Source organism: Callospermophilus lateralis, chromosome 20, assembly GCF_048772815.1.
Source record: "Callospermophilus lateralis isolate mCalLat2 chromosome 20, mCalLat2.hap1, whole genome shotgun sequence".
In the NCBI taxonomy this organism is placed as follows: domain Eukaryota; kingdom Metazoa; phylum Chordata; class Mammalia; order Rodentia; family Sciuridae; genus Callospermophilus; species Callospermophilus lateralis.
The window spans coordinates 17,421,731-17,445,521 of record NC_135324.1 but is presented as its reverse complement, the minus strand read 5'-3'; positions in this window follow the sequence as shown (position 1 = coordinate 17,445,521).

The window sequence follows — 23,791 nt, the reverse complement described above, 5'->3', positions numbered from 1 at the left end:
CTGTGGGGTTATTGACACAATAAAACGAGATGAAGATTGATTCCCCCACAAACCCGTCCTCTCCCTAGTTGTCTGGCTCAGCCAACGGTGCCCCTCCCAGCCAGTGCGTGACTCGAGACAAACCTCTTAGTCACTGTCTTCATCCATTTTCTGTTGCTATCACCGAATGCCACAGGCTGGGTAAGTTACCCAGGGTGAAGGTCATCACCGCATGCATGCCGGCTGGAAGTCCAGTAGGGGACGGTCAGCTTTCTGGTGGGGACTCTGCACTGTCCCTCTGGACACAGGTGTTACACGGCAATAAGGGTGCTTACAAGGGACAGAACCAGTTGGCTTTTAACGGATCTGCTCCTGAGATGACCCATTGGCCCCTGAACCCCTTGATCCAAGAATGGGTGAACCCACTCCCCAGGGCTCTGCCTCACCTGTGAATGGTCCTGTCTGATCCCACTCACGGCAGGGACTAAGCGTCCGCATGAATTTTGGTGAGGGCTGGAAAACCAGAGTCTAAATAGTCGCCCTTGATGTTTCTTCCCTTTCTCGAAATCTGAGTTTCCCGACGTGCCCAGAGGATTCCGTTTCTGAGATCCCTGCCGGGTCTGTGGGCACTGGTTCACCTCCGCGGCTCCCGGCCTGCTCCAAGACACGGCTGTCTCTCCCCGTGGACATCGGCATGTCCTACCTGGCTTCCTGTGCTTCCCACGGTCTAGCCTTCCCCAGGCAGGGTCATCTGACAACGTGTCATTCCTTAGGCCCGTCCCACGTGCCCTCCGTCCCCGTCTCCCTCTCCACACCAAGCGAGAGTGGACCTGCAGAGTGGAGCTGCAGAGGGGGATGGAGAGCCGGCTCTGAGCCCGCCCCGCCTCTGAAGCCAAGCCTGGCCCCCTGCAGCCAGAGGCCGAGGCGGCCCTGATGTCCCCAGCCGTCGGCAACAAAATCGAATACCGTTCCGAGCCGCGGGGCGGGCGTTGAGGTAGTGACCCGGCTCTGCTGCCAAGAGCCGAGCAGCACGCTCAGACCCTCCGTTTCCTCTGTCCCCTGAAGTTCTCTTGCTTGTCTCTGGACCCGTTGGGTTTCCGGCCCTCGGCTCTGCTGACGCTTGGAGCTGGTGACTCTGCGTGCCGGGGTGATGGCAGCTTCCTGTTCACTCGATGCCAGCGGCAGCTTCTCCCGGTCCCCACGGTGAGAAGCCAAACTGTCTCCAGGCGTTGCCCAGGTTCCCCGGGGGCAGACCTGCTGCCCGGTCTGCACCATGCTCTAGAACATTCTTTGGTGAGTCACACCTGACCGTCCATGATCTCGCTCATTTTACCTCTTTTCTCAGGCTCCTGCCTCTCCCTCTGGTCATTGCTAAGGACATCAGCCAAAGCAAGACCCTGGACTTTACTCAAGAAGAGTCCCTGGCCTGTGCCAGGCCCCTACAGACACGTTCCAATGACAGAGAGCTCCAAAGACGCCTGTCTGCTGTGCCGATGGTGACGCATGACACAAAAGAATAGTAAAGGAATAGACGTCATCGGGGTCATCCACGGGGCTCAGCTGGCCGGTTTCCCTACGGTAGGTAGCTGCTGCTCTCTGAGTCTTAAAACTGATGGCCAAAGGAATGTTCTGGAGCCTTCACTGGGGTGCTAGGCTGTGGGGGGGAGCCTCCTGGGATATCTTTAAATTGGATGTAAACAGCAAAACACTCCAGTGCGTGTGGTTTCATTTACTTTCCCCAAACTTCTGGGCCCCGCTATCGGTGGCTTTCATATGCATAAGGACCATCCCGAGCCCAAGCCAGCGGCTGGCAGAGGGAGAAGCTCATGCAGAGGGCACCAGCCTGCTTCTGCACAACCCAGCACCCCCCACCCAGCTGCCTCTTCCCTGGTGACAGCAGACAGCACCCGTTTTCCCATTGGGGTGAGGTTTCTCTCTCTGAAAGGAAGACATCACCTAAATACAGAATCAGTCACATCAGAAGATCCACGGGGCCTTCCGGCGGTTCGACAGCCAGGCACAGGGAGGGGAGGTGGGACTGGCCCCCGGTGCCCAGAGCAAATGTTGATGTGTAAGCCGAGGGGCTAGAGATAGGCAGGCACGGGGCTGGGAGCAGGCTGGACCCAGGGAGCAGAGGCAGAGGCGGACGGCTGACCAGGTCTTCCATAGAGACTGGCCGCGGCAGACCCATGCTGACTCCCTCTGAGGGCACCCACACCTGCCCAGTGCATGGCCAGAGCCGCTCCCCTCCTGGAGCAGGCTTCTCCCCATGTCTGCCGCAATCCCCAGAGATTCAGCCAAGGAGCGGACAACAGCTTCCCACAGGGACACAATCCCCACTGGTGCTGAGAAGTAGCCGAGTCTAGGGAGGAGTGGCCTCTGCAGTGCAGGCTCCTGCTCTCCAGTGTCCCATGGTCCCCATTTGTCCTTGCTCCCAGGGCTGTGGTTTCTGGATGCCCAGGGGCGGCCTTGGTTCAGCCGGCTGCGGAGCCCAGGAGTCCCCTCTTCCACACAAACTGTGTCCCCTCTCTCCACTTGTCTAGCCGAGTCCTAAGGGGTAGCACCTCAGAAGGTGACAGTATCCATGGAGAAGAGTCTCAAGAGGTAATTCAGTTCAGGTAAGGTCATTAGGGGGCACTGGCCCAAGAGGAGAGTGTCCCCTAACAAGAGAGACCAGGGAGGAGCATGCAAGAGGACAGGCCCCAGAGACACTGTGAGCACGTGGCCATCTGCAGGCCGGGTGGGGCGGGGGGATCCAAGCAGATGGTCCCTGCCCTCACGTGGGTCTCCAACGTCCAGCCTCCAGTGCTGTGACGGTCACCTTCTGCTTGCGGTGTTATCATGTGGCGACTGCAGGAAGCGGGTACCCCTCAGTGCAATCTGCTCTCCCTGACCTGACGTGACTTTGGGCACTTGGGTCTCTCTAAAATTGGGGGGGAATGCGTTTCCACTTCTTTCCGAGGATTTGCTGGTCTGCTCTGCCAACTTGGCTACGCTGGAATTACATGACTCCTTCCTCTGTGTCTAGATGAATTGCCAAAAAAACTTTTTTTTTTCTTTTGCATGAAGCGTGCAGCAGCCGCAGGGGAGCAGCAGCTATTAATTACTCTCTGAGGGTCGTCACCCTTAAATGCAGAGAGGGATGGCTGCAGAGGCTCCAGGGACCCAGCTCGCCTTGGCTTTCCCCCACTCCCCTCCCACCAGGCTTCCCCGCCGCCCATCAGCGCCTCGATGCTGCGGCCCTGAGACAGCAGCTCCCAGAGACCAGATCACCACTGCCCTTGTCCTTCGCTGTCCCCAGGCAGCAGGGCAGGCCACCTCCTGCCTTCCCTGCAAGCTCTCCCAGGGCTTCAGGAGGACCGGTCAACTGCCTTTGCAGGCCCGAGGCTCTGAGCCTCTCCTGCCACCCGTAGGAGCTTATTAAACCAAAGCCCCAGGTCCACCGTTCTCCCAGGGCTTCTGCTTCCCTGACTGAGCCCTGAGCCACAGGAGGTTCAGACAGGAGGCCGGGTCCAAAGCAGTTGGCACCCCGCCCTTGGAGGCTGGGGACCCAGGGGCTTGCTACTGCCACAATTCTCACCATCCGCACTAACACACTTAGAGGCCTGGCTTGTCCACTTGCCTCATGACGTAGAGCAGTAAACTGCGGCCAGCTTGCCCAGGGTCACACCCCTCGGCATGGCTACCAGGACTCGGGTCTTCACATTCTCAGTCCCACTCTCCCCAGCTGGCCCCTGCCCACCAGCCTGGTCCTCTCTGGTCATCAGCTGGTAGCTGGAACGGCTCATTCTCACAGCCCAACTCAGACTGCCCTAAACCCCACACTGCGTTTAATAACTTGTCACCAAATGGTCCAGAGAGAGGACTGGCCTCAGCTGCATCATGGAGATGGTGGCCCCTCTGTTCCTCTGAGGTCCCCTCCCTGTTCCTTTCTGCTGTGTCCCCACCCCGGGTCCACTCATGGAAGCAAAAGTGGGGTCCGTGCTCCCAGGCCCCACACTCCCAAGCCAGCTGTCCCCAGGAAGTCTAGGGGTCTCCACCCAGTCTGCCGGGAGGGTGGCAGAGGTGAATGCATGGAAGGCCTAGTCTGGGTCACCTGCCGTGGGGAGGGTTGGCTTCCCTAGAACCACAGGGACTGGGGTTGGAGGGCGGTGGCAGTAAAGGCTGGAGAAGCCACTTGTGCCAGTGGCCAGCACACGTCTTCCCGCTGGGTCTCTGGATGGGGACACAGGAGCTGCATTCACCGTCAAGGGTGATGTGTGTAAAAGTGGTGGTCATGTGATTAAGTATCGATGGCCACTTAGTTTAATGGGAACCATCCATCAGCCATTTCTGCTGAGTCTGTCTGGCATCCTGAGTCAGGTGGACAGTGGGGCACGTGGGCTCCTTGCCCCTGGTCCAGGTCATATTAATTAGCCTTAGACACTGAGTGTGTCCACCTGCTCCTGAGCGGCCCCTCGGCATGGAGATGTGTCCTGACAGATCTACCAGGATGTGGCGATGCCTTTTTGAAAATGCCAGCCTCGTGGACAAGCATGAGCTTGGCCCTTTGCCTTGGAAATGGATTTTTAAAAATATATGACTAATTTGACACTGTAGGAGTGGCCAATTATTTCCCCTCCATCTTTCTAACTTCTCAGCTGGGACCCCCTCAGACAAAGACAGATTAAGAAGAGAAAACCGCAGAAACTTGTTAGGAGGTGGTGGTCCCCCGGGGGAAAGTGGGCAGCTGTCAGAGAAGCGGCTTGGAGCGCTCACCCCCCACCTTCCACTAAGGCAGAGAAGCGGGTGGCGCACCAGGCTGCGGGGATGTGACCCGGAAGGCAGTTTGCTCTGCAGAACTTGCGTTGGTGCCTTCTCCGCTGGTAAGTCTCTGGTGACTCCGACTTCCTTCCCTGGTACAGAGCAGGGGACACCCTCACAAATGGACATGTCCCCTACGCAAGGAAGCGACCCTCACAGAAGGACCATTTCTTTCTACTTTGTTCTCAGAGCTTCTCTTGTGCTGCTGGTTCTCAAAATAATCCGCTCAAAATAATCCTTAATCCACAGAGACATATTTCTGGGGGAAGTACCGAAAGCGGTGGACAGTCCTGACGTGTTTAGGGTCTGATCCAAGTCACCCTGCTCTTCTGATTCTCAGCTGCTAACCTAGCAGCCTGCACACCTGCGGGCACCTGGTTGAGAGCAACCCATGAATGAACCGTGCTGGGTGAGGCCGGGAGATGTTGGATGTGGGTGTAGCCAATGGAAAGTGCAGGCTTGGATGTGGCCAATGGGAGGGGTTGGGCTGGGTGAGGCCAATGGGAGGAGTTGGGCTGGGGGTGGCCAATGGGAGGAGTTGGGCTGGGTGTGGCCAATGGGAGGAGTTGGGCTGGGTGTGGCCAATGGGAAGAATTGGGCTGGGTGTGGCCAATGGGAGGAGTTGGGCTGGGTGAGGCCAATGGGTGGAGTTGGTCTGGGTGAGGCCAATGGGTGGAGTTGGGCTGGGTGTGGCCAATGGGAGGAGTTGGGCTGGGTGTGGCCAATGGGAAGAATTGGGCTGGGTGTGGCCAATGGGAGGTGTTGGGCTGGGTGGGGCCAATGGGAGGTGTTGGGCTGGGTTTGACCAATGGGAGGAGTTGGGCTGGGTGTGGCCAATGGGAAGAATTGTGCTGGGTGTGGCCAATGGGTGGAGTTGGGCTGTGTGTGGCCAATGGGTGGAGTTGGGCTGGGTGTGGCCAATGGGTGGAGTTGGGCTGGGTGTGGCCAATGGGTGGAGTTGGGCTGTGTGTGGCCAATGGGTGGAGTTGGGCTGTGTGTGGCCAATGGGTGGAGTTGGGCTGTGTGTGGCCAATGGGTGGAGTTGGGCTGGGTGTGGCCAATGGGAGGAGTTGGGCTGGGTGTGGCCAATGGGTGGAGTTGGGCTGGGTGTGGCCAATGGGAGGAGTTGGGCTGGGTGTGGCCAATGGGTGGAGTTGGGCTGGGTGTAGCCAATGGGTGGAGTTGGGCTGGGTGTGGCCAATGGGAGGAGTTGGGCTGGGTGTGGCCAATGTTTGGAATTGGGCTGGGTGAGGCCAAAGGGAGGTGCTGGAATGGGTTCACTGGACGGAGTTAGGTTGCATGTGACCAGCAAGAGGTGCTGCTGGGCTGGGTGCAGCCAGTGGGCGGTGCTGGGTTGGGAAGGGTGGGAGGGAGACCGTCTTCTGAGTTTCCAGGTAGAAGGAAAGAGGCAGAATCTGTCTCCTCTTCCTGTTTTGGGCACTTCCTTGCAGGACTGTAGTCTTTGGCCTGACCTTCCACTGAGGACTCACCAGGGCCCAACCTCCGCAGGCCACTCCTGCCCTGGGCACCGGTACCGCCACCTGCTCTCTCTGTCTCCCTGGCCAGGGTTCATCACGTCTTCCTGTAGCTGAGCAACCCTGGTGGCCTCGTGGCTCCCTGCTGCTGCCCCCCCAGCCCTCCCTCATCTGTGCAGACCTTCCTCATTAAATTCCCTTTGTTCAGATATTTCAGGGGGTTTGCTTTCCTGTTGGACCTTCGCGGATACACGTGGCATCAGGATTAACAGAGAGGATTTTGAGGCCAAATCACATCCGAAGCCTGCCAGACAGATTCATTGTCAAATCCTGAAACTGCAAAATTAGGACAACTTTCCTCAGAAACACCATCTGGTAGCACAAGCCTCACCCGATGTCTAGCCCAAATCCCTGCTGTGGCAAAGTTTGCCTGGGAAAACAGAAGGAGCCTCCTCACTTGACCTCGGGAGCCCCGGAGCACTGGCCTGGAGGGTGTGTGGGCTGGATTTGGGCTGGTGGCAGGAGACAGGGAATTTGGGAGGAAAGGGGGCGCTTCTAAGCAGTCACTGTAATTAGCTGGATTGACCCAAATTCTAGTTTGTCAGTCTACACGCTTGGCTTTCAAGGGAAGCCCCACCATGTCTGTCACTGCTGTGTCTCTTTAGGATTTAGTATCACACTGGAAATAATCAATATTTGCAGAATTTCATTTGTTCATTCACTCATTCATTCATTTTTAAAATACTAGGTACTTGGATGAGTTTTGATGGTGAGTGACAACAAATCCACACAGATTGGCTTAAACCAAAAAAAAAAAAAGGGAATTATAATAATCTTCATGATTGAAAAGTCTGAGGATATAATACCTTCAGGAATGGCTAGATCCAGGAACTCAGATGATGCTTCAGGTTTGTTATCTCCATTTCTCAGCTCTGCTTTCTGCCGCGGTTGGCTCTACTCCAGACAAACTCTCCAGGGGAAGGGGAAGGCTAGGGTCTTCTCAGAGTCGTAACTTTGGGGGCAGGAGAGAGCTTGTCATTTTAAGATTTCTAGCCGAGATCTGGGGCTCGTCAGTCATCCCCTCTGACTGTCCTGGGTCTCCTGGCTCCTGTTAGCTGGTGCAAGAACCGGAACGCGTCAGTCCTCCCAAGGCTGCGGGGTGCAGGGGCTGGTGGGGAGGGTGGTTCCCCAATAAAGAGCAGGAGCAGCTAACTGAAGACCAACAAATGGAGCAGATAGGGCGGAAGCCAGAGAGGGTACTTCCATCCTGTGCTCAGGGCGCTTCCATCCTGAAGGGAAGCCCGCAGGGACCCCGTGTAAGCATCAAGAATGGGGAAACTCTGCACGGTGCAAGCCCAGGCTGTGGGGCAGGAGCTCCCCACGCGTGACCTCACCATGCAGCAGAGGAGGCCAGCTAGGCGGCTTTGTGTCCACCCTGGAAGCTCCAGGGTTCACCAGTGTCTCCCAGAAGCCTTTGCAGCCGCTGCTGTCTGGGACGGGTTGTGCAGTGCACGGGAGTTGCCGGAGACCCCGGGAGAGTGGACAGTGGGACCAGGAGCCGGGGGCAGGAGGATTACTGTAATGGCCCACCCACGGGGCGGAGGAGGCCCCTGTTGTGGCAGCGGTCCCTCTAACACAAGCCACTTCTCTCTGGCCCCTTTGGCTGATAAGAGAATGAATCTAGACCATTGTCTTCCAAAGAATATCTTCATTCAGTCCCTGCCAATTTCCTATTCAGTCCCTGCCAATTTCCTACAATGCAGCCCTAACAAGCCTTGGGACCCAGAAGCCAGAGGCAAACAGGTGCCCCCCAGGATGAGGGGGACTTGCAGGCTCGGGCAGACCTCGAGCCCACGAGCCCACGTCCCCGGCCTCCACAGCCCGATCCCTGCGGAATAATAAGACCCACAGATCTTTTGTCTGGAAAATTATCTTCCTGTAACACGGAGAGCTGTTACCATGGAAATAAAATAGCCCATTAGCCCAAATCTACCCAAACACGGAGGGACCTGGCTGCATTTCCGAGGCCCTTCATTAATAACGAGAAAAAGCAGATTAACCTTTAAGAGAATTGACAAGAATGGCCAGGACTTGCCGGATTACCATTTTCACGTGGAGTTTATCGGGCTAATATCCCCGGCTGCAGCAGCCATGCCTGGGGGGGGGGGGGAGGAAGAGAGACGGGGACCCAGAGTGGGGAGCCCAGCGCCCCCCAGCTCTGGGTGGGCTCGGCCACTCTGGACTCCTGCCCTCCCACAGATTCCTGGGGACGCTCCTCCTAGGCCGTCGCTGAGAGGGAGCCACTGGTCCGTCTCCTGTCGAGCAGCTGCTGAGACAGGCGGGGGGGGGGGGGGTTGCCCAGGGCTGGGAACAGCACCGCCAAGATGCCAGGCAGGAGCCGGAGACAGATGGAGCTGAACCCGGCCTGCCCTGGCCTGCCTCCTCCTCCTGAGCTGTCCCCAGTGCCAAGTCCCAGACACATGGGCTGCCCGGGGCACAGCCAGGACGCTGCCTCTTCCTGTGACTGGCACGAGCAGGGACCGGCCCTGCATGGTGCACAGTGGCCCGAGGCCCGCAGCCCGCAGAGGCTGGACGCAGTCTGTGGCTCCCACGCCTGGCGGGCCAGGGCTGTCAGCAGGTGACCTGCAGGCAGGTGGCAGTGCTAATGTCCTGCACGTGCTGGGAGCCTCTTTCTGGGGACACCTCTGCCCCCAACAGCGCCCAGGTCCCTTCTGCTTGGTGCCATGTTAAAAGGAGGGGAGGCAGGCAGGGGGTGTCCCTGTGGGTGTCATCGCCATGATTGCAGGCTCACAGCCACCTGGACACAGTCTGTCCCCCCTCCAGGGCCTTCCCTTGCCCTGGTGCTGGCACCAGGAAGCACAAGTCACCTACCAATGGCAGCAGCGGCCTCGGGTGACAGTTGAGATGTGGCCGTGGCTGTTAGCTGTGCACCCTCCATGGGATGGTGGAGGAGGTGAGTGGCATCTGCTTTTTCTGCCCAGCCACCAAGAGTCCACCTGGGCCGCAGCCGTGACGAGGAAGTCTCAGTGGCCCCAGGTGATGGCAGGCTTCCTTCCTGCCGTCGTGAGCACCCAGGGGCAGGGACCAGGCACACACGCTCTCTGAGGTCTGGGATGAGCCGTGAGGACTGGCCCGGGGGAGAGTGGACCTTGGCAGGGGGCTCTGACCCGGGTTGTCTCAGTGATAGGCACCTCCGTGTGCACCACAGAGGCCTCGTCTCTATGCACAGTGGACACCCGGGGGTCAGAGGGGCGAGGGGCCTCACAGCTACGGGGCCTTCCAACACCGCCCTGGGTAAGGTGAGGATTCCAGGACCTTCCGCGTCCCTCAGAAGCCGACTTCCCCAGCAGGTCAGTTGGGACAAGAGTGAGCCCACCGTGTGCTTGACGTTCACACCGTGCAGGAGCCTTGGAGCCTCTGAGGAGCCCTGCTCTGTCCTCCCCGCATCATCCACGTCCTCTGGGCTAGAAACCCTCTGGCTTAGTATTTCCTCTTGGGGGAGCGGGCGTTGGGAGTCCAGTGACATTCCCTGGAACTCACGCTGAGGGACGTGGCTCTAGGAAGCAGACCTGGAGGGTCCTGGTTAGTTTGCTTTTCTGGAGCACAAGAGCACCGAGTCTAGGTGGGGACCGGATGTGAGCAGCTGCTGGTGTCCCTGAACGTCTCAGAGAGCCATGACCCCCAGGACCACAAGATCAGCTGGTCTATAAGCTGTTGATAAGGGACAGTCTGGCACAGCACATCGGCCTGAGTGTGTGTGTGTGTGTGTGTGTGTGATTTGTTCATTTACCAAACACGTGAATAAAGTCCCTCCGTGTTCTCACCTGTCCGGGGGGACAAGGTGGTTGTGCGTGTGAGGCCTAGCCCAGGCTGGCCACGTGCTGGTGACTGGACCACCCGACTCCTCGCGGAAGCTTCGGCCACAGGAAACGTCGTTCACGAAGGGATGGTCCTGAACGGGCTGCTCAAGAGGCCGGCAGGGACGGAGGGACAGTGGGGTGCACTCTGGGGGACGTCTTGGTGCTCAGCAGGTGCTCTGCGGGTCAGTTATGGGGTGGGAGAGTGGACTGTGGGTTGGACACGACATTTGAAGTTTGAAGTTTCCGATGAGACACTTCAAAGACGCATGGCCCTGCACCTCCACACTTAAGGCGCGCCTCTTCACTGTCAACAGGGCCACGCAGGGGACACCTGGGGCTCGGGGCTGGCATCGGAGCCTCGGGCCATCAACACGGCCCGTGCAGTGCAGGAGGCCCAGCAGCACCCCTGGCTCCTACCCGCAGGTGCCCTTGACTTTCCCCCAGCCCCCGCTGTGACAGCCAAAAACTGCCCCCTGGGGGACATGATCCCTCTGGTGAGAACCACTGCCCGTTCAGTGGAGGCCACTTACTGTGGAGGTGGGAACTGGGGACCACAACCTCTCGGCCTGCCCTCCCCTCCTGTCCTCTCCTCCCCTCCCTTCCCCTCCCTCCTCTCCTCTCCTCTGTTCTCTGCTCTCCTCTCCCCCTCCTTCCCCTCCCCTCCCCCTCTCCTTCTTTCCTATCCCCTCCCCACCCTCCCCTCCCCTCCCTTCTGCTCCCTCCCCTCCCCTCCCCTCCCCCTCCCCTCCCCTCCCCTCCCCTCCCTGCAGACCCCCCCACCCAGCACTGCAGGCACGGCCACCCGACACCTCACTCTGGCCTTGGTACAGTCCGGCCATCCCAGGAGACCCACCCCAGCTCCCCTCTCCTTGTTCCCATGCCCCAGAAACAGCCCAAGCTAATTTCCAACAGCCCCGTTACAGACTGCCCCCCCCCCAGAAGCCGGGAGGATTCCTGGCCTGCCTTGCACAGGCTGCAACCTGAGCCCTTTGTATTTCTCCACATCCTGTTTCTGATTTCCGCGCTGGGCTCAAAGCAGGGAAAGAACGTGGTTTTGAAAGCCCCGTGCACCCCATGCGTTTTGGAGAAAATCAGCAGAGGCTCCGAAGGAGAGACCAGGTCCACGGGCTCACTGGTGGAATGCGTGAGGACGGGTGGGTCGCAGGGAGCAGAAAGAGGAGGGGCCCACGGAGCCACGAGCAATGTCCCCGGGCAGCGCTTCCCTTCCCGGGGGCCTCTGGCAGGACACTTAAGCTGACCTAGTTTCCCCATTTGCAAAAGAAGAGTGAGAACACTACCCCTCGGGGCTACCACCTGTGAACTGCGCTAAGCACCATCATGATGCTCACCCCACGTGAATTACTAACCCCCAGTGATTTTCAGTGAAGGTCACTGTCAGGCTAAGCTGTCCAGAGCCGCGGTAGAATTGTTACCCCCCCCCCACCTCTCATGCCTTCAGCCCAACCTGCCTCCAGGGGCCAGGACGGCAGAGTGGTTCAGAGACCAAGGCCACAGGCAGCTGGCCGGCAGGAGGAGTCCCAGGTGGGCGGGCCAGCCCAGTGGGACAGTCTTGGTGCTCAATAGATGCTCTGCAGGTCAGTTAAGGGGTGGGAGAGTGAATTGTGGGTCGGCACCATGCGACATTTTGAAGTTTTATCCGCCTCCCCTGGAGCTTGCTGTCAGGTGCAGCTCAGCGGGATTGTCTTGAGCAGCTACATGATGGTCATCTCCGTAGTCTCCCCCTGTACCCGGGGCTGGGGTCGGGGTGCCAAGGGCCTGTCCCCAGATGGACTTGTCGAGAAGAGGGTTGAGACCGAGTGGGATGGAGGAGCGGGTGGGACTGACTCTGGGACTCAGGGAAATCCCTGGGGACACTTCTGGTTCACCAGAGATGAGGGCTGCTTCCCAGAGCACGGCCCCCTGCCCAAGCCCAGGACAGCGGCCAAAACAGAGTCCTGCGGGATGCAGGGGACCCCTGGAGACCCCTTCCCCAATTCCCGCCGTCTCAGGTCCCTGGACGCAGCCCAGCCATGGCCAGGAGGGAGAAGACGGTGCCGGGGTCAGGACTCCGCCGGCTCCTTAGAGGGGATCCACGTGGAAACCATTGAAATACGAATGGAACTCTCAGAAATATGTGGAGTCCGCTGAGGAAATTGGAACGCATCCGTCACCGCGCTGTTTATTTGGGGCCTTTCTAACCGTGGCCAATTTTTCATCAGGAGAGAAAATTAAAACAAATAAAACCATGAGCCCTCTCTCCCAGGAGAGGCCAGATCCATTTCTCTGTCTGTTCCCAGCCAGCCCCTCCATGCTAATGTTGAAATTAAAAAAAGGAAAGAAGCCGTATGTTTTCGGTCTTGAGGATCTGCCTCGCTCCGCCGTTGGACTTGCAGGCTGGGCAGGGAAGGAGAGCCAGCTGCTAGCTGGGGGATGGGCCCCGGGTCTGGGTTCCGTCCCACCTCGCGGCTGTGTGTCCCCCAGGGCGGACTTACCATGCACCCTGGGCCGCGTGGGCTTAAAGTGCTGATACATAACCGCATCTCTCTCTCTGGGGTTATTGGGAGGATTCAGTGAGATGATACAGGCCACACTAAGCCCGAGGCCTGCCCGGAGCGAGAGTGTCCATCAGGTTTTAACCCTTATTACTGTTATTGATCTCAGAGCTCCATCTCAGGGGGGAGGGTAGGCCTCAACCCCCAAGTCTTTTCCCTTTTATAGATCTAGGCCCCTGGGTCCCACTCGGTGGTGAACTCTCTCAGGAGGTCTATTAACCCTTTAAGCAGATTTTTAAAACCCGGCCTGCTCCCGATCCCTAACCATGGTGCGGTCCCTCCTGGAACCTGGCCATGCTGCCCCCGGAGTCAGGAGAGAGGACATGCTGAGCACCTCGGGAAGTAGTTTTCCTCCAAAGGGATCCCAGCTTTGGACGTCAGTTTTTAAAAAAAGAGACCGGAGGAGACAGATGGATTCCTAACGGTCACCAAAGCAGGGGGGGGTCGCTCCTCAGACGACACCTGCAGGATTCCACGTCTCCCTGGGAGTCCGACTGGGGGGGACGGGGGACAAGCAGGCCGACTTGTAAACCCCAGGTCTGGTTCTGGTCTGGACAGGATGCGGCATGTCGGGGGCACATAGGCTGAGGAGTGTGTGTGTGTGTGTGTGGCGGGGGACCACTTAAATTCCTAAGGCATCCACGGCAAGGGATCCAGGAAACGCTGGTGAAATCGAAGTAATGAGAACATTTCCGTGCGGCTCTGCATGTTGGGTCAGACCAACAGTCAGGCCTGACCATGCTTTAGCAGCAGGAGACATCTCGAGCCTCCAGGACTGCAGAGCCCAACATGGAGGGGACAGGGGGACAGAGCACTTTTTTTGTTGTTGTTGGGGGAAGTATCAGGGATTGAACTCGGGGGCACTCGACCACGGAGCCACCTCCCCAGCCCCATTTTGTATTTTATTCAGAGACAGGGTCTCACTGAGTAGCTTAGGGCCTCGCTGTTGCTGAGGCTGGCTTTGAACTCACCATCCTCCTGCCTCAGCCTCCCGAGCCACTGGGATTACAGGCATGGGCCACCGTGTCCACCCTAAGTGCTCATTTTTTGAGTGAGGGTGTGGGGGATGCCTGGTAGGGAGAACCACGGGAGTCCTGCAGATTGGCAGCTGGGAAGTGACTCGGTCTCCCTGGGTCTGCCCAGGGCCAGCCTGATTCTGGTGCCCTGCTCTGGCACTTGTGGTCATCCTGCCAATGTAGCAGCTGTCTCCCTCCGGGGACCAGGCACTTAGTGGGCTCCTGTGCTATACAATCGTCATTCTATTTGCTTTGGCCAAGACATCAGAAAAGAGGGGGCTGGATGCGGTCCTTCCTTAAAAGTAGCCAGCGCAGGAGACCCCTCGGGGAATGGAACAGTCCGTGGTCATGAATATTCAGGAGGGAGGACAAAAGCAAACGGCGTCTGTCTGGCAGGAAACTGGCCACAAATAAGTTCTCCACCCAAGGACCAGGAGCAGGCCTGGGAGTCATGGCACAATGTCCCCAGGTCCCCCACAGCTGCCTCGGTGAGCCGGTCTTGTCCCCGGCTGCTTTCCCAGTGCCCGGCACCGTGCTGGTCCCGGTGGGTGCTGGGGAAGACTTGTCAAATAAAGAAAAGAATTAGGAACCCCCTGGCTCCTGTCCGGCCACGAGTTTGTCCTGAACAAGAATTCAAGACCCGGCCTCCCGAGATTCTTGTTCCCTGGCTATTCAGCCCCACATGAACCCAGGCACTGCTGAGAGGGGACTTTGCAGATGGAATTAAGACACAACGCGAGTGACCTTTAGCTTACAGAGATCATCCGGGTGAGCCTGGCCCAATCAGGTGAACCCTCGAAATGCAGAGTTGTCAGGGACTGGTGGGAGAAGGGAAGTCACAGGTATCCAAGCAGAGGGGGCACTCAGCGTGCCTTCCCTGGCTTTGGAGATGGAGCGGGTCCTTTGTGAGGATCCGGGGCCAACCCCACAGTCTGCAAGGGACAGGGAATCCAGTCCGATAACCACAGGTCACTCAGTTCTGCCAACAGCATCACCGAGCCGAGAGCGGGGTCTTCCTCACAGCCTCCAGATATGAGCCACGTCCCGTTAACAGCTCAACGGTGCCTGGTGAGACCCTCAGCAGAGGACAGGTGGCGTCCCCTTGAGCGTCTGGCCTGCAGAACTGTCGGCTCATAAGTGGTCGCTGTTGCAAGGTACTCAATTTGTGGTGCTTCGTTACTGCTCCGAGATAGAAAACGAAGTCAGGTACAATTAAAAACAAAACAGTGTATTCCCGGCCAGCAGTAGAGCACAGTGGTTAGGGACACAGACCTGGGCCACCAGGCCTGGATTCAAACGCAGCCCTGCCACTTCACCGGCTGAACACCTTGAGCAAGTGCTTAACCTCCCTGGAACTTGGCTTCCCCACCTGCGAAGTACCGATTGCCACATGGTCACCCGCTAACCCACCTGCTGCCTTTAAATCTGAAGTGGGATATTTGAGAGATAAATAATCCGTAAGTTATAAACTGTGCTCCATTCTGACCATCGTGGTGGAGTCTCACTCGGTCCTACTCCGTCCTCCCCTGGAGGTGAATCATCCCTTTGCCCAGAGTATCCACGCTGTATATGCTACCAGCCAGGTGGCTGTCCTGTTTCTCAGATGAACCACTGGGGCACTGCAGTGCTAGGGTTCCAGGAGTCCTTATCTTACTTAATAACAGCCCCAGAGTGCAAGGGTTGTCACGCTGCAGGTTCGGGCATGCTGAGAGGATCCCGAAAGTGCCCCTTTAGGGAAAGGTGAAATTTCAGTAAGATATTTTGAGAGAGAGAGAGGATAGTAACATAACGTTTACTATGGTGCATGCTTATAATTGTCCTGTTTTATATTTGTCACTGTTGATTTCTTACTGTGCAGAATTTATAGAACGGACTTTATCACAGGTATGTGCATGTAGGAAAACCCTTAGGATATGAGGTTTCAGAACCACCCCTGATTTCAGACAGCCACTGGGGGGTCTTAGGACATACCACCCCATGGATAAGGGGACTAGGAGTCCCACAAAGGGGCACGGTAAGCATCAAACAGAGCACAGAACAAAGGTACTTAGAGCAGCGCCTGCTACACTGGACATGTCACATACATCCCACTTTATTATTATTTAAAGCAATGCACTCTTAGCCTGGTGGCCCATGCCTGTAATCCTAGGGACTCAGGAGGCTGAGGCAGGAGGATCACAAGTTCAAAGCCAGCCTCGGCAACGTAGTGAGACCCCGTCTCAAAATTAAAAACACAGTAATAAAATGATCATAATAGGATTATTACTGGGATGTGGCTCAGTGGTTAGGTGACCCCGGGTACAATCTCTAGGACCCGCAAACAGTATCCTTAGAACCTCCTCCAAACCCTGGGATCTGGGGAAGCTGGTGTCAGAACCCCGTGGCAGACATCAGTGGAAGTCCCTGTCCCACTCCCTGCCCTCTGTGGGCCCAGGACTCCCTGCAGGTGTCTGGGCTGCTGCCCCTGGCCCCGGGGCCAGAGCACACCTACAGGGAGAGGTGGGTGGCCATCCTGAGCAGAGCGGGGGCCTCGTCCCCTGAGCGTACCTACAGGGAGAGGCCGGTGGCCATCCTGAGCAGAGCAGGGGCCTCGTCCCCTGAGCGAACCTACAGGGAGAGGTGGGTGGCCATCCTGAGCAGAGCAGGGGCCTCGTCCCCTGAGCGTACCTACAGGGAGAGGCCGGTGGCCATCCTGAGCAGAGCGGGGGCCTCGTCCCCTGAGCGTACCTACAGGGAGAGGCTGGTGGCCGTCACAAGCAGAGCGGGGGCCTGTCCCCTGAGCGAACCTACAGGGAGAGGCGGGTGGCCGTCATAAGCAGAGCAGGGGCCTGTCCCCTGAGCCCTGCTCGATTTCTCTCTGGGAGGCTTTAGCGGTCTGGCCATCACTGGGCACATGGCTTGAAAGGAAATGTGCAGACTCTCGTGGGCCTCTGAACTGAAGATCCCGGGGGACGAAGGAGAAGTGGCCCGAAGGGCTCTTGAGCCTCGGAGCCATCAGGGCTGCCGTTTCCTCCCTGATTCATAAGATAAAGGACAACCCGACATCTCTGCAAGACGCCATCCGTCCAGCCAGGGGCCCCGAGGAGCCAGCCCACTGGACATGAATTGCAGAGCTGGCCGCTCAAGGGCCCTCCTCTGCCGTCCTAAATGATCCCGGGCCCTGGATCCCTGCCCAGGAGGAGCAGCGCGCGCTCCAGGCCCAAGGCCACCACCACCCACCGCCTCCCGGCACAATCATCAGGGCGCATCTCGGGGAGGGGGTGAGCCCGAGCCGGGGAGGCCACGTGCTCTGCAGCCAGGGGCGGAAGGACCTGGAAGAGCCGTCTTGCCCCTGAAGGGTACTGGCTGCGGGGCCAGGCCCGAGGAGAGGCCTTGCCACCACGGCACCGGCTCCCGCCCTTCCAGAGGAGCTGGGCGAATGGGCGCTGACCCCACCTGCACACCATCCATCGGCTCCAGGGCCTCGGTCTGAAGCGGCAGCAGAGGAGCAGGCCAGCTCTCTGCACGGCCTCCTGACTGCCATTCTTGTTCCTAGGGCCGAGTGCTGTGCAGCCCCAGGATGGTTGGGAATAGTAGATGATGCACCATTTCCTCTGGCTTTTCCCTCTCGGGACCCTGCCCGCCTCCCCTCGCCCTTCCCGACCCCGGGCAGCCTCGCTCTTCAAAGCCAACTCCTGGGATCATCACCTGGGAGGTTGTTAGAAACGCAGACTCGCAGAGCTCATTCCGGACCCACTGAGTCCGAAACAGCTGCCGAGTAATGTCCCTGGCGGGCGGGGCGGGGCGGGGCGGGGGGGGGGAGGGACGTGAACCCCGACGTTTGAGCTGCAGTCCCCCGTCTCGAGATGGCTCTCCCCAGCCCAGGTGGGGAAGAAGACTGAGTCACCCGGTGCTTTGGAGAGCAGCAGTCGCTATGGAACCAGGGAAAGCCAGAGGGAGAGGTGGATTCCTGATGAGCTTTAAAAACAATGCCCTGGTTTAAATTTACAGCAGAAGTTCTCCTCGCAGACTTGCAGGATGCTGCTTCTCCCGGCTCGGGGATAAATCGCGTCTCCGCGCCTGGGGAGGCCGGGGAAAGAGGGCCACGGGGCAGCAGCCAAGTGAGATCAAAAGGCCCTGGACGGAGGCCATCCGCCCAGTGCCAGGGAGCCACATGGCCGCCCAGCCAGTGCCCAGGTGTCTTTCCCAAGGCCATCTGTTGGGACACTTGTGGCCATGTTGCCAGCCAAGCGTGCAGAAGGACACGCTCTTCAGCGCCCAGAGAAGTTGCCTCATGTCCTGTTGGACGCCCAGGGCCCCCGGGAGCCACAGCCCTGGGCAGCAGAGGTGGGCCCTGGGCCACTAAAGAACTAGTGTGCCCTGGGGGGACCGCTCCTCCAGGAGCATCCAGCACTCAGCCGGCCCCCTCCCGCCCCATGGTCCCCTTTGCAGGGCCCACCAGGTGACTCAGGACTGTCAGCGTCCCCCTCTACCCTCCATGGAAGAAGACACAGTGACACCGACTTGCAGCATGAGGGGTGGTGGTCAGACCCGGGGATGTCCTCAGAGGTCGCGAAAACCCCTCTTCCTTCCTCTGCGCACCCTTTCTTCTGTCTCTCGCTGTGTCTCCCCCGTCATTTCCTGCCTCTGTCCCTTCCATTAATTACGTAAGCATGGACAGAGTGTCCCCTTACAAGTCAGGGTCATGCTGGGCACTGGGAGCCCCAGAGTGGGCAGATGGATGGCCCCTGCACCCATGTAGCTGACCCTTTGGTAGAGAGACTCTCTCTAAACTGTCTCTGAAAGAGACCACAAGACATGGTCCACCAGGGGTCACCCGCTCAGCTAGGACCTGTTAAATCCCCAGTATCCCCCGCCCCAGAAAAATAAGTAGCAAATAAAGACAAAGTCAGAGGGCGGGGGGGGGGGGTGGGGAGGGATGGGGAGCACATCATAATAGTGAGAGACGGGGACAGATGGTGGGGGACAGAGAACGGAAGAGGCTTTCCACTCTACGGTCTCCGGGCACCTCTCCTGCTTTCTGATTGGGGGCCTGGGGGAGGCTCCTGTTTCCACTGCAGAGGGCTCTGCCCGCGGGCAGTGAGGGGTCCAGCTCCCGCCCAGCCGCCTGGGTCTTTCCTGGTTCCCCACCCAGAGCGGAGGCCTGTCCTCCGACGGGAGCCCTCCCCAGCCTCCTGGCCACTTGGGCACATCCTAGAGGCTGGGCCTCCACACACCACCTGTCGGGCTCATTCCCCTAAGTGTCACTTTGCTTAGTTGTGAGGCGGCCTTGGTTGAGGGTCTGCCGGGCTGGACCCTCTACAGAGTGTCCTCCTGACTCCCCATGGCCCCCCGCGGGGTGCAGGCTGCCTCGGGCCCCCTCTGCCCCAGGGAAGCTGGGGCTCCTCCTGCCCACCTGCAGATGGTTCTCAGACCAGCTTCCCCTGCCCTGGCTGCCCCCGGCCTTTGCCCATAGCTGCCATCGGTGAAGTGGCCTTGCCTCTCATTTCCCAGGGCCACGCTGGCTTGGTGACGCTCCAGTTGGTGCCTTTTCAAGCGCCATTCTTCGCAGAGTTGGCCTGGATCTGCCCTGGGCCAGCTCCGCGGAGCTGGAAGCCCTGGCTGCTCCCAGGAGAGGCTTTCCGAAGGAAGGGACTGGGACTGTGACGGAAACCGCCAGGCGCTGGCTGGGGAGGGACGGTCCCCACGCCAACTCCCCGGGCCGCCAGCGGGCAGGTCTGCACGCTGCAGGCTTTCTTCTGTGGGTCTTTGTGGCCAAGAGGCTCCCAGAGCCTGGGAGCTCACGGGCCACCAGAGCCAGGTTGCAGAGGGAGGGCTGGATGGAGGGTTCTGGACGGCGGAGCCAGGATCACAGTAATCGCAGGCCGCTGTGGCTCTCTGGCGGCCGTGCCGGGCGGAGGCTGCCAGCTGGCCCCGCTAATTACCTGTCGCCCAGGATGGAGAGGGACACAGAGCGGAGGCAGAGGCACCAGACCATGGCAGGCTGGCATCTCTGGGGTCTGGGCTGCCCAGCCGGCCCCAGGGCACTGGCTGTGCTGTCACAGGGAATGACCTGGTGTGCGTCCGCCTCGACCCTCCCAGGCAGCTCCCTGGCGCCGGCCGGCCGCTCTCCTGTTCAAAGCAATGACCCTCTTTATCCCACGGCACCACGGGAATTACGGAGGGTAGGTTTTTGGGCAGAAGCACAAAAATGGGAGAAAGAGGCTCTTTCTAGATGAATGCTGCCCAACAGGGATTCAGGGGAAGCAGGTCCAGCTGCATCGGGTGGCCGCAGCCATGCAGGTGGGTGGCCACTGAGCCCTCGACGGGGGACAGGAGGCAAGACCTGAAGGGTCCCTCACGGCGCCTGGGTTCGCACCCGAGTGCCCACGCTTTCTTTTCTGCCGCGCTCGACACACTCTCCATACCTCAGTTCCTAGCGGCTCCCACGGTGGGCTGAGGACCAACAGCCGGGAGCGAGGCCGAGTGCCGCATCTCCTCTGGAAGTTGGAGGAGCGAGGAGTGCACCCCGCGCTGCCCTCTTCCTGTCCCTCCTGGTCACATCCAGTCACTGCCGTCCACTGCTCCCTGGGGCTCCCTTCTCACCTGACTTCCCCTGTCCCTCCACGGGACCCTGGGCCATGGCCACAGCCTGACCACACCTGCATTGTCTGCTGCTGTCCCCAGGCCGCAGAAAGTCGAGAGAAAAGAGGCGTCCCAGCCGGCAGAGATGAAGGGATGTGCGTCCCACGTTTTGACCCTGACTGGGCCAGCCCCCTTGGTCTTGGTCGGCACTCCTCAGAGGGCATCGGGCCAGGTCCTCACATGGACCCCACCACATCATTATTCCCTCCACGAGGCTCAGAGGCTGAAGTCCACCCCAGGAATTGCCTGGGGAGGGAGCTGGGAGCCCCGGGCCCTTTGCCTGCGTGCGGATGGGCAGTTCCAGCGCGCCCAGGGCTTACGCCCGCTCAGACTCCCTCCCGGTCCGCTTGATCCATTCTCCGCGTCTTCCTCTCAACGATGGCTCACATGTCCTCCATTTCCCTCTTCCCCGTCCCCAAACCTCTGTGTGTCCACTGTTGGCAGCTTCCCAAAGGACCTTGGCACTTTGGGGCTGTGTGTCGGCTTCCCGCCCAGGACGTCGCGGGGAGAAACACTGCTGAGCCCCCGCCACGTCCCTGAGCCGGCCTGGCAGAGGGGACACCTTCAAGAGGAAATTTGGAGAAAGGGACATAGCAAGAGAAGATGATGTGAGGACGCACGGGGGACACCCCAGCCAGACAGAGGCCAGGGGTGGCCACGTGGAGCCCACTCAGAGCCTCGCTTACAGGGCCCCAGCGCCAGCGCGGACATGCCCTGACCTGACGCTGAGAGACCTGGGATTGAAGCCCAGCTCCGCCCCTTGGGGGTCACTTCCCTCCCCTCTGTAATGTGAGACTTTGACGTGGACATTGCCCCCCGGGGGCTGCGGAAAGCCAGCTCAGAGAAAGAGCCTGGGGATGGCGGGCTCAGAAGAAACGGTGGCGAACACCACGGGCTGCAGGCCGTCTGTGCTGGCTTGGAATCTTCTCAAGAGTCGCAAAGGCACCCCCAGAATTTCCTACGCAAGAAGATGGAGTCCACATATCGGCAGGAACGTCTCTGGATTCTGGTGGGGTACGCCCCTCCACCCGACTTCCCCTCCTTCACCAAGTGGCCCTGAAAACGTTCACATCTGAGCAAGTTCCCGCCTGCGCCGCCATCATGGTGGGAGAGGTGGACAGGGCTAGGCAGCCGGGGCAAGATGGCGGGGGAGAGGGTCTTCCCGTGAGGTCCGCGTCCTGGTTGACGATAGTGCTCCGGGACCCAAGTGCGGACCCCATCAGACAGACACTTCTGTCCTTGTGCCCCTCGGTGGGGGACCCAACAGGGCACCCATCAGTAATGGTCAGGAGGGCGTGGACAGGGAGGAGGTGGAAAAGAGGAAATTCCTGAGGCCGAAAAGGCACAGGCCCAAACTCCCCCACTGGTTGCCCAGCTCGGGGACCCTTCTCTGTGCAGAATTCTGTCCCTGTCACCTTGCAATAAACCTGCTGCTGCTTGCTGCCTCTGAGTCCTGATCTTCAATTCTTTGCTGGACGGAGACAACAAACCCAGCCCCTAGACGGTATCTGGTCGCTGAGCAGCTGACGCGTCCTGTCTGTTACCTCCGGGGCAGCTCCGGGCTCAGACAGGCCAGGTAGGCAAGGACAGGGACGCTGCATGTAGGCCCTGCGGGCAGAACCTCTGAGCCAGCTGGGCCACAGACCGCCCCCTGTCCCCACGGGCCTCTGTGACTCAGGCTTCTCTGAGCTGCGTGTGCGTGGACCACTCTCGCGGGAATCCGGGAGGTGCCACAGGACAGTCCGGAGCACAGGCGGACACGCTGGGGCTCCTGAGCTTCAGGGCCACCCACATTCTGCCTCCGTGACCGCTCCTCCTATGTACATGGCTAAGGGCCAGCAGCCCCCTCTGCCTCCCAGATGTCAGCAGCACCTGTGACGGCCAGAAATGTCTCCAAACACGCCCCCCCCCCCCGGGGGACTCAATTGCCTGTGGCTAGGAATCGCTGCGCTAAGCATCAAACTCGGTGATTCCTCCGTGGGCCTGCGTGAAGTCAAGGGCCCAGCGCGAGTGTCACTTTGAATCATCTTTCTCTAATTCCAAGGAAAATCAAATCTCCTCTTTGTGTGACTCCTTGGCACTTAGACAATCATGACTGTCACAGATAATCGGACACTTGATGACGGGCTCCGGCTTGGTCCCATTCTGGGCATAAGGAGACTCGGGCTCTGAGTCAGCACAGGGCGCAGACCCGCCGTGCTTGTCAGGTGAGTCCACACCTGTGCACTGGACCTGTCGGTCACCTGTGGCTGGGTGACACGTTTCCACTCTTTGCACCTCAGAGTGTTGCCGTCTCCGCTTCTGTTAGGGGGGGAGTTGGACAGAGCTCCGGGGTCCTCTGTGAGACTGCAGTGGAGGTTTGGGCCGGGACTGGGGTCTCATCCGAGAGCTCAACTGGAGGAAGATCTCCCTCTAAGCTCACAGAGCTGCGGTGGGAGGCTCTGGTTTCTTGCAGGCTGTTGGACAGGCTTGCTGTCAGACGGAGGCCACTTTCTGCTCTGGCCAGGAGAGCTCACCGTGGAGCAGCTTGAACATGGCCACTGGTTTGTGAGAGCTGGCAGAGGAGAGAGCTGGGCAGGATGGGCAGGATGTAAAGTGGACGTGACTTCTCCTCGCCTTTGCTGTATTCTATTGCTTAGAAGCAAGTGGCGAGGCTGACCGTCCCCAAGAGTGGGGATTCCACTGGGGCATATGTCACTAGAAGGTGAGGGCTAGCGTCCACTGGCTGCTCTGTGCTGTCCTGCCCCCACTTGGCCCAGCGTCACAGGCTTATGGGCCCATGGCTGTTGGTAGCTCAAGAGGTGTTTTCTGGTATTGCTTTTGCTCTGTAGATGGTCTCAGTTTGCTTTGGCCGCTGTAACAAAATGCCCCTAGACTGGGTGGCTTAAGTAGCAGAGGAGTATTTCTCACAGTGGTGGAGGTTGAGAAGCAGACGATCAAGGTGCTGAGGGGCTTGTTCCCTGGTGGGGGCTCCTCCCTCCTGGCTGCAGACAGCTGTCCTCTCTCTGTATCTTCACATCACACACACACACACACACACACACACACACACACACCACACACCACACGCGTAGCTCTCACTTTCCTCTTACAGAGCCACCGGTTCTATTCCGAGGGCCCCACCCGTGACTTCATCTAAACCTAACCATCTCCCAAGGTCCCCATCTGGAAATGCCATCCCGTGGGGTGAGGGCTTTGGCATACCGATTTGGTGGGTGCGCGATTCAGGCCCCAGCCCAGAGGAAGCTGTGTGTCTGTCCAGGTGTCTGAGGACACCTTTGCAGAGAGAGGAATCCGGCTTCTTCTGAGAGACAGTTTTTCAAGGCACCCATCCTGGGACTTAACCCGGGGCCTGCCACCGGGTAGCCCTGGGAGTCTGCAGGCCGAGCGATTGCCAGACACATCCAGGGCACGGGGACAGTTGGGACACACTGGGACCCGGGAGAGACTCGGCTCAGCTG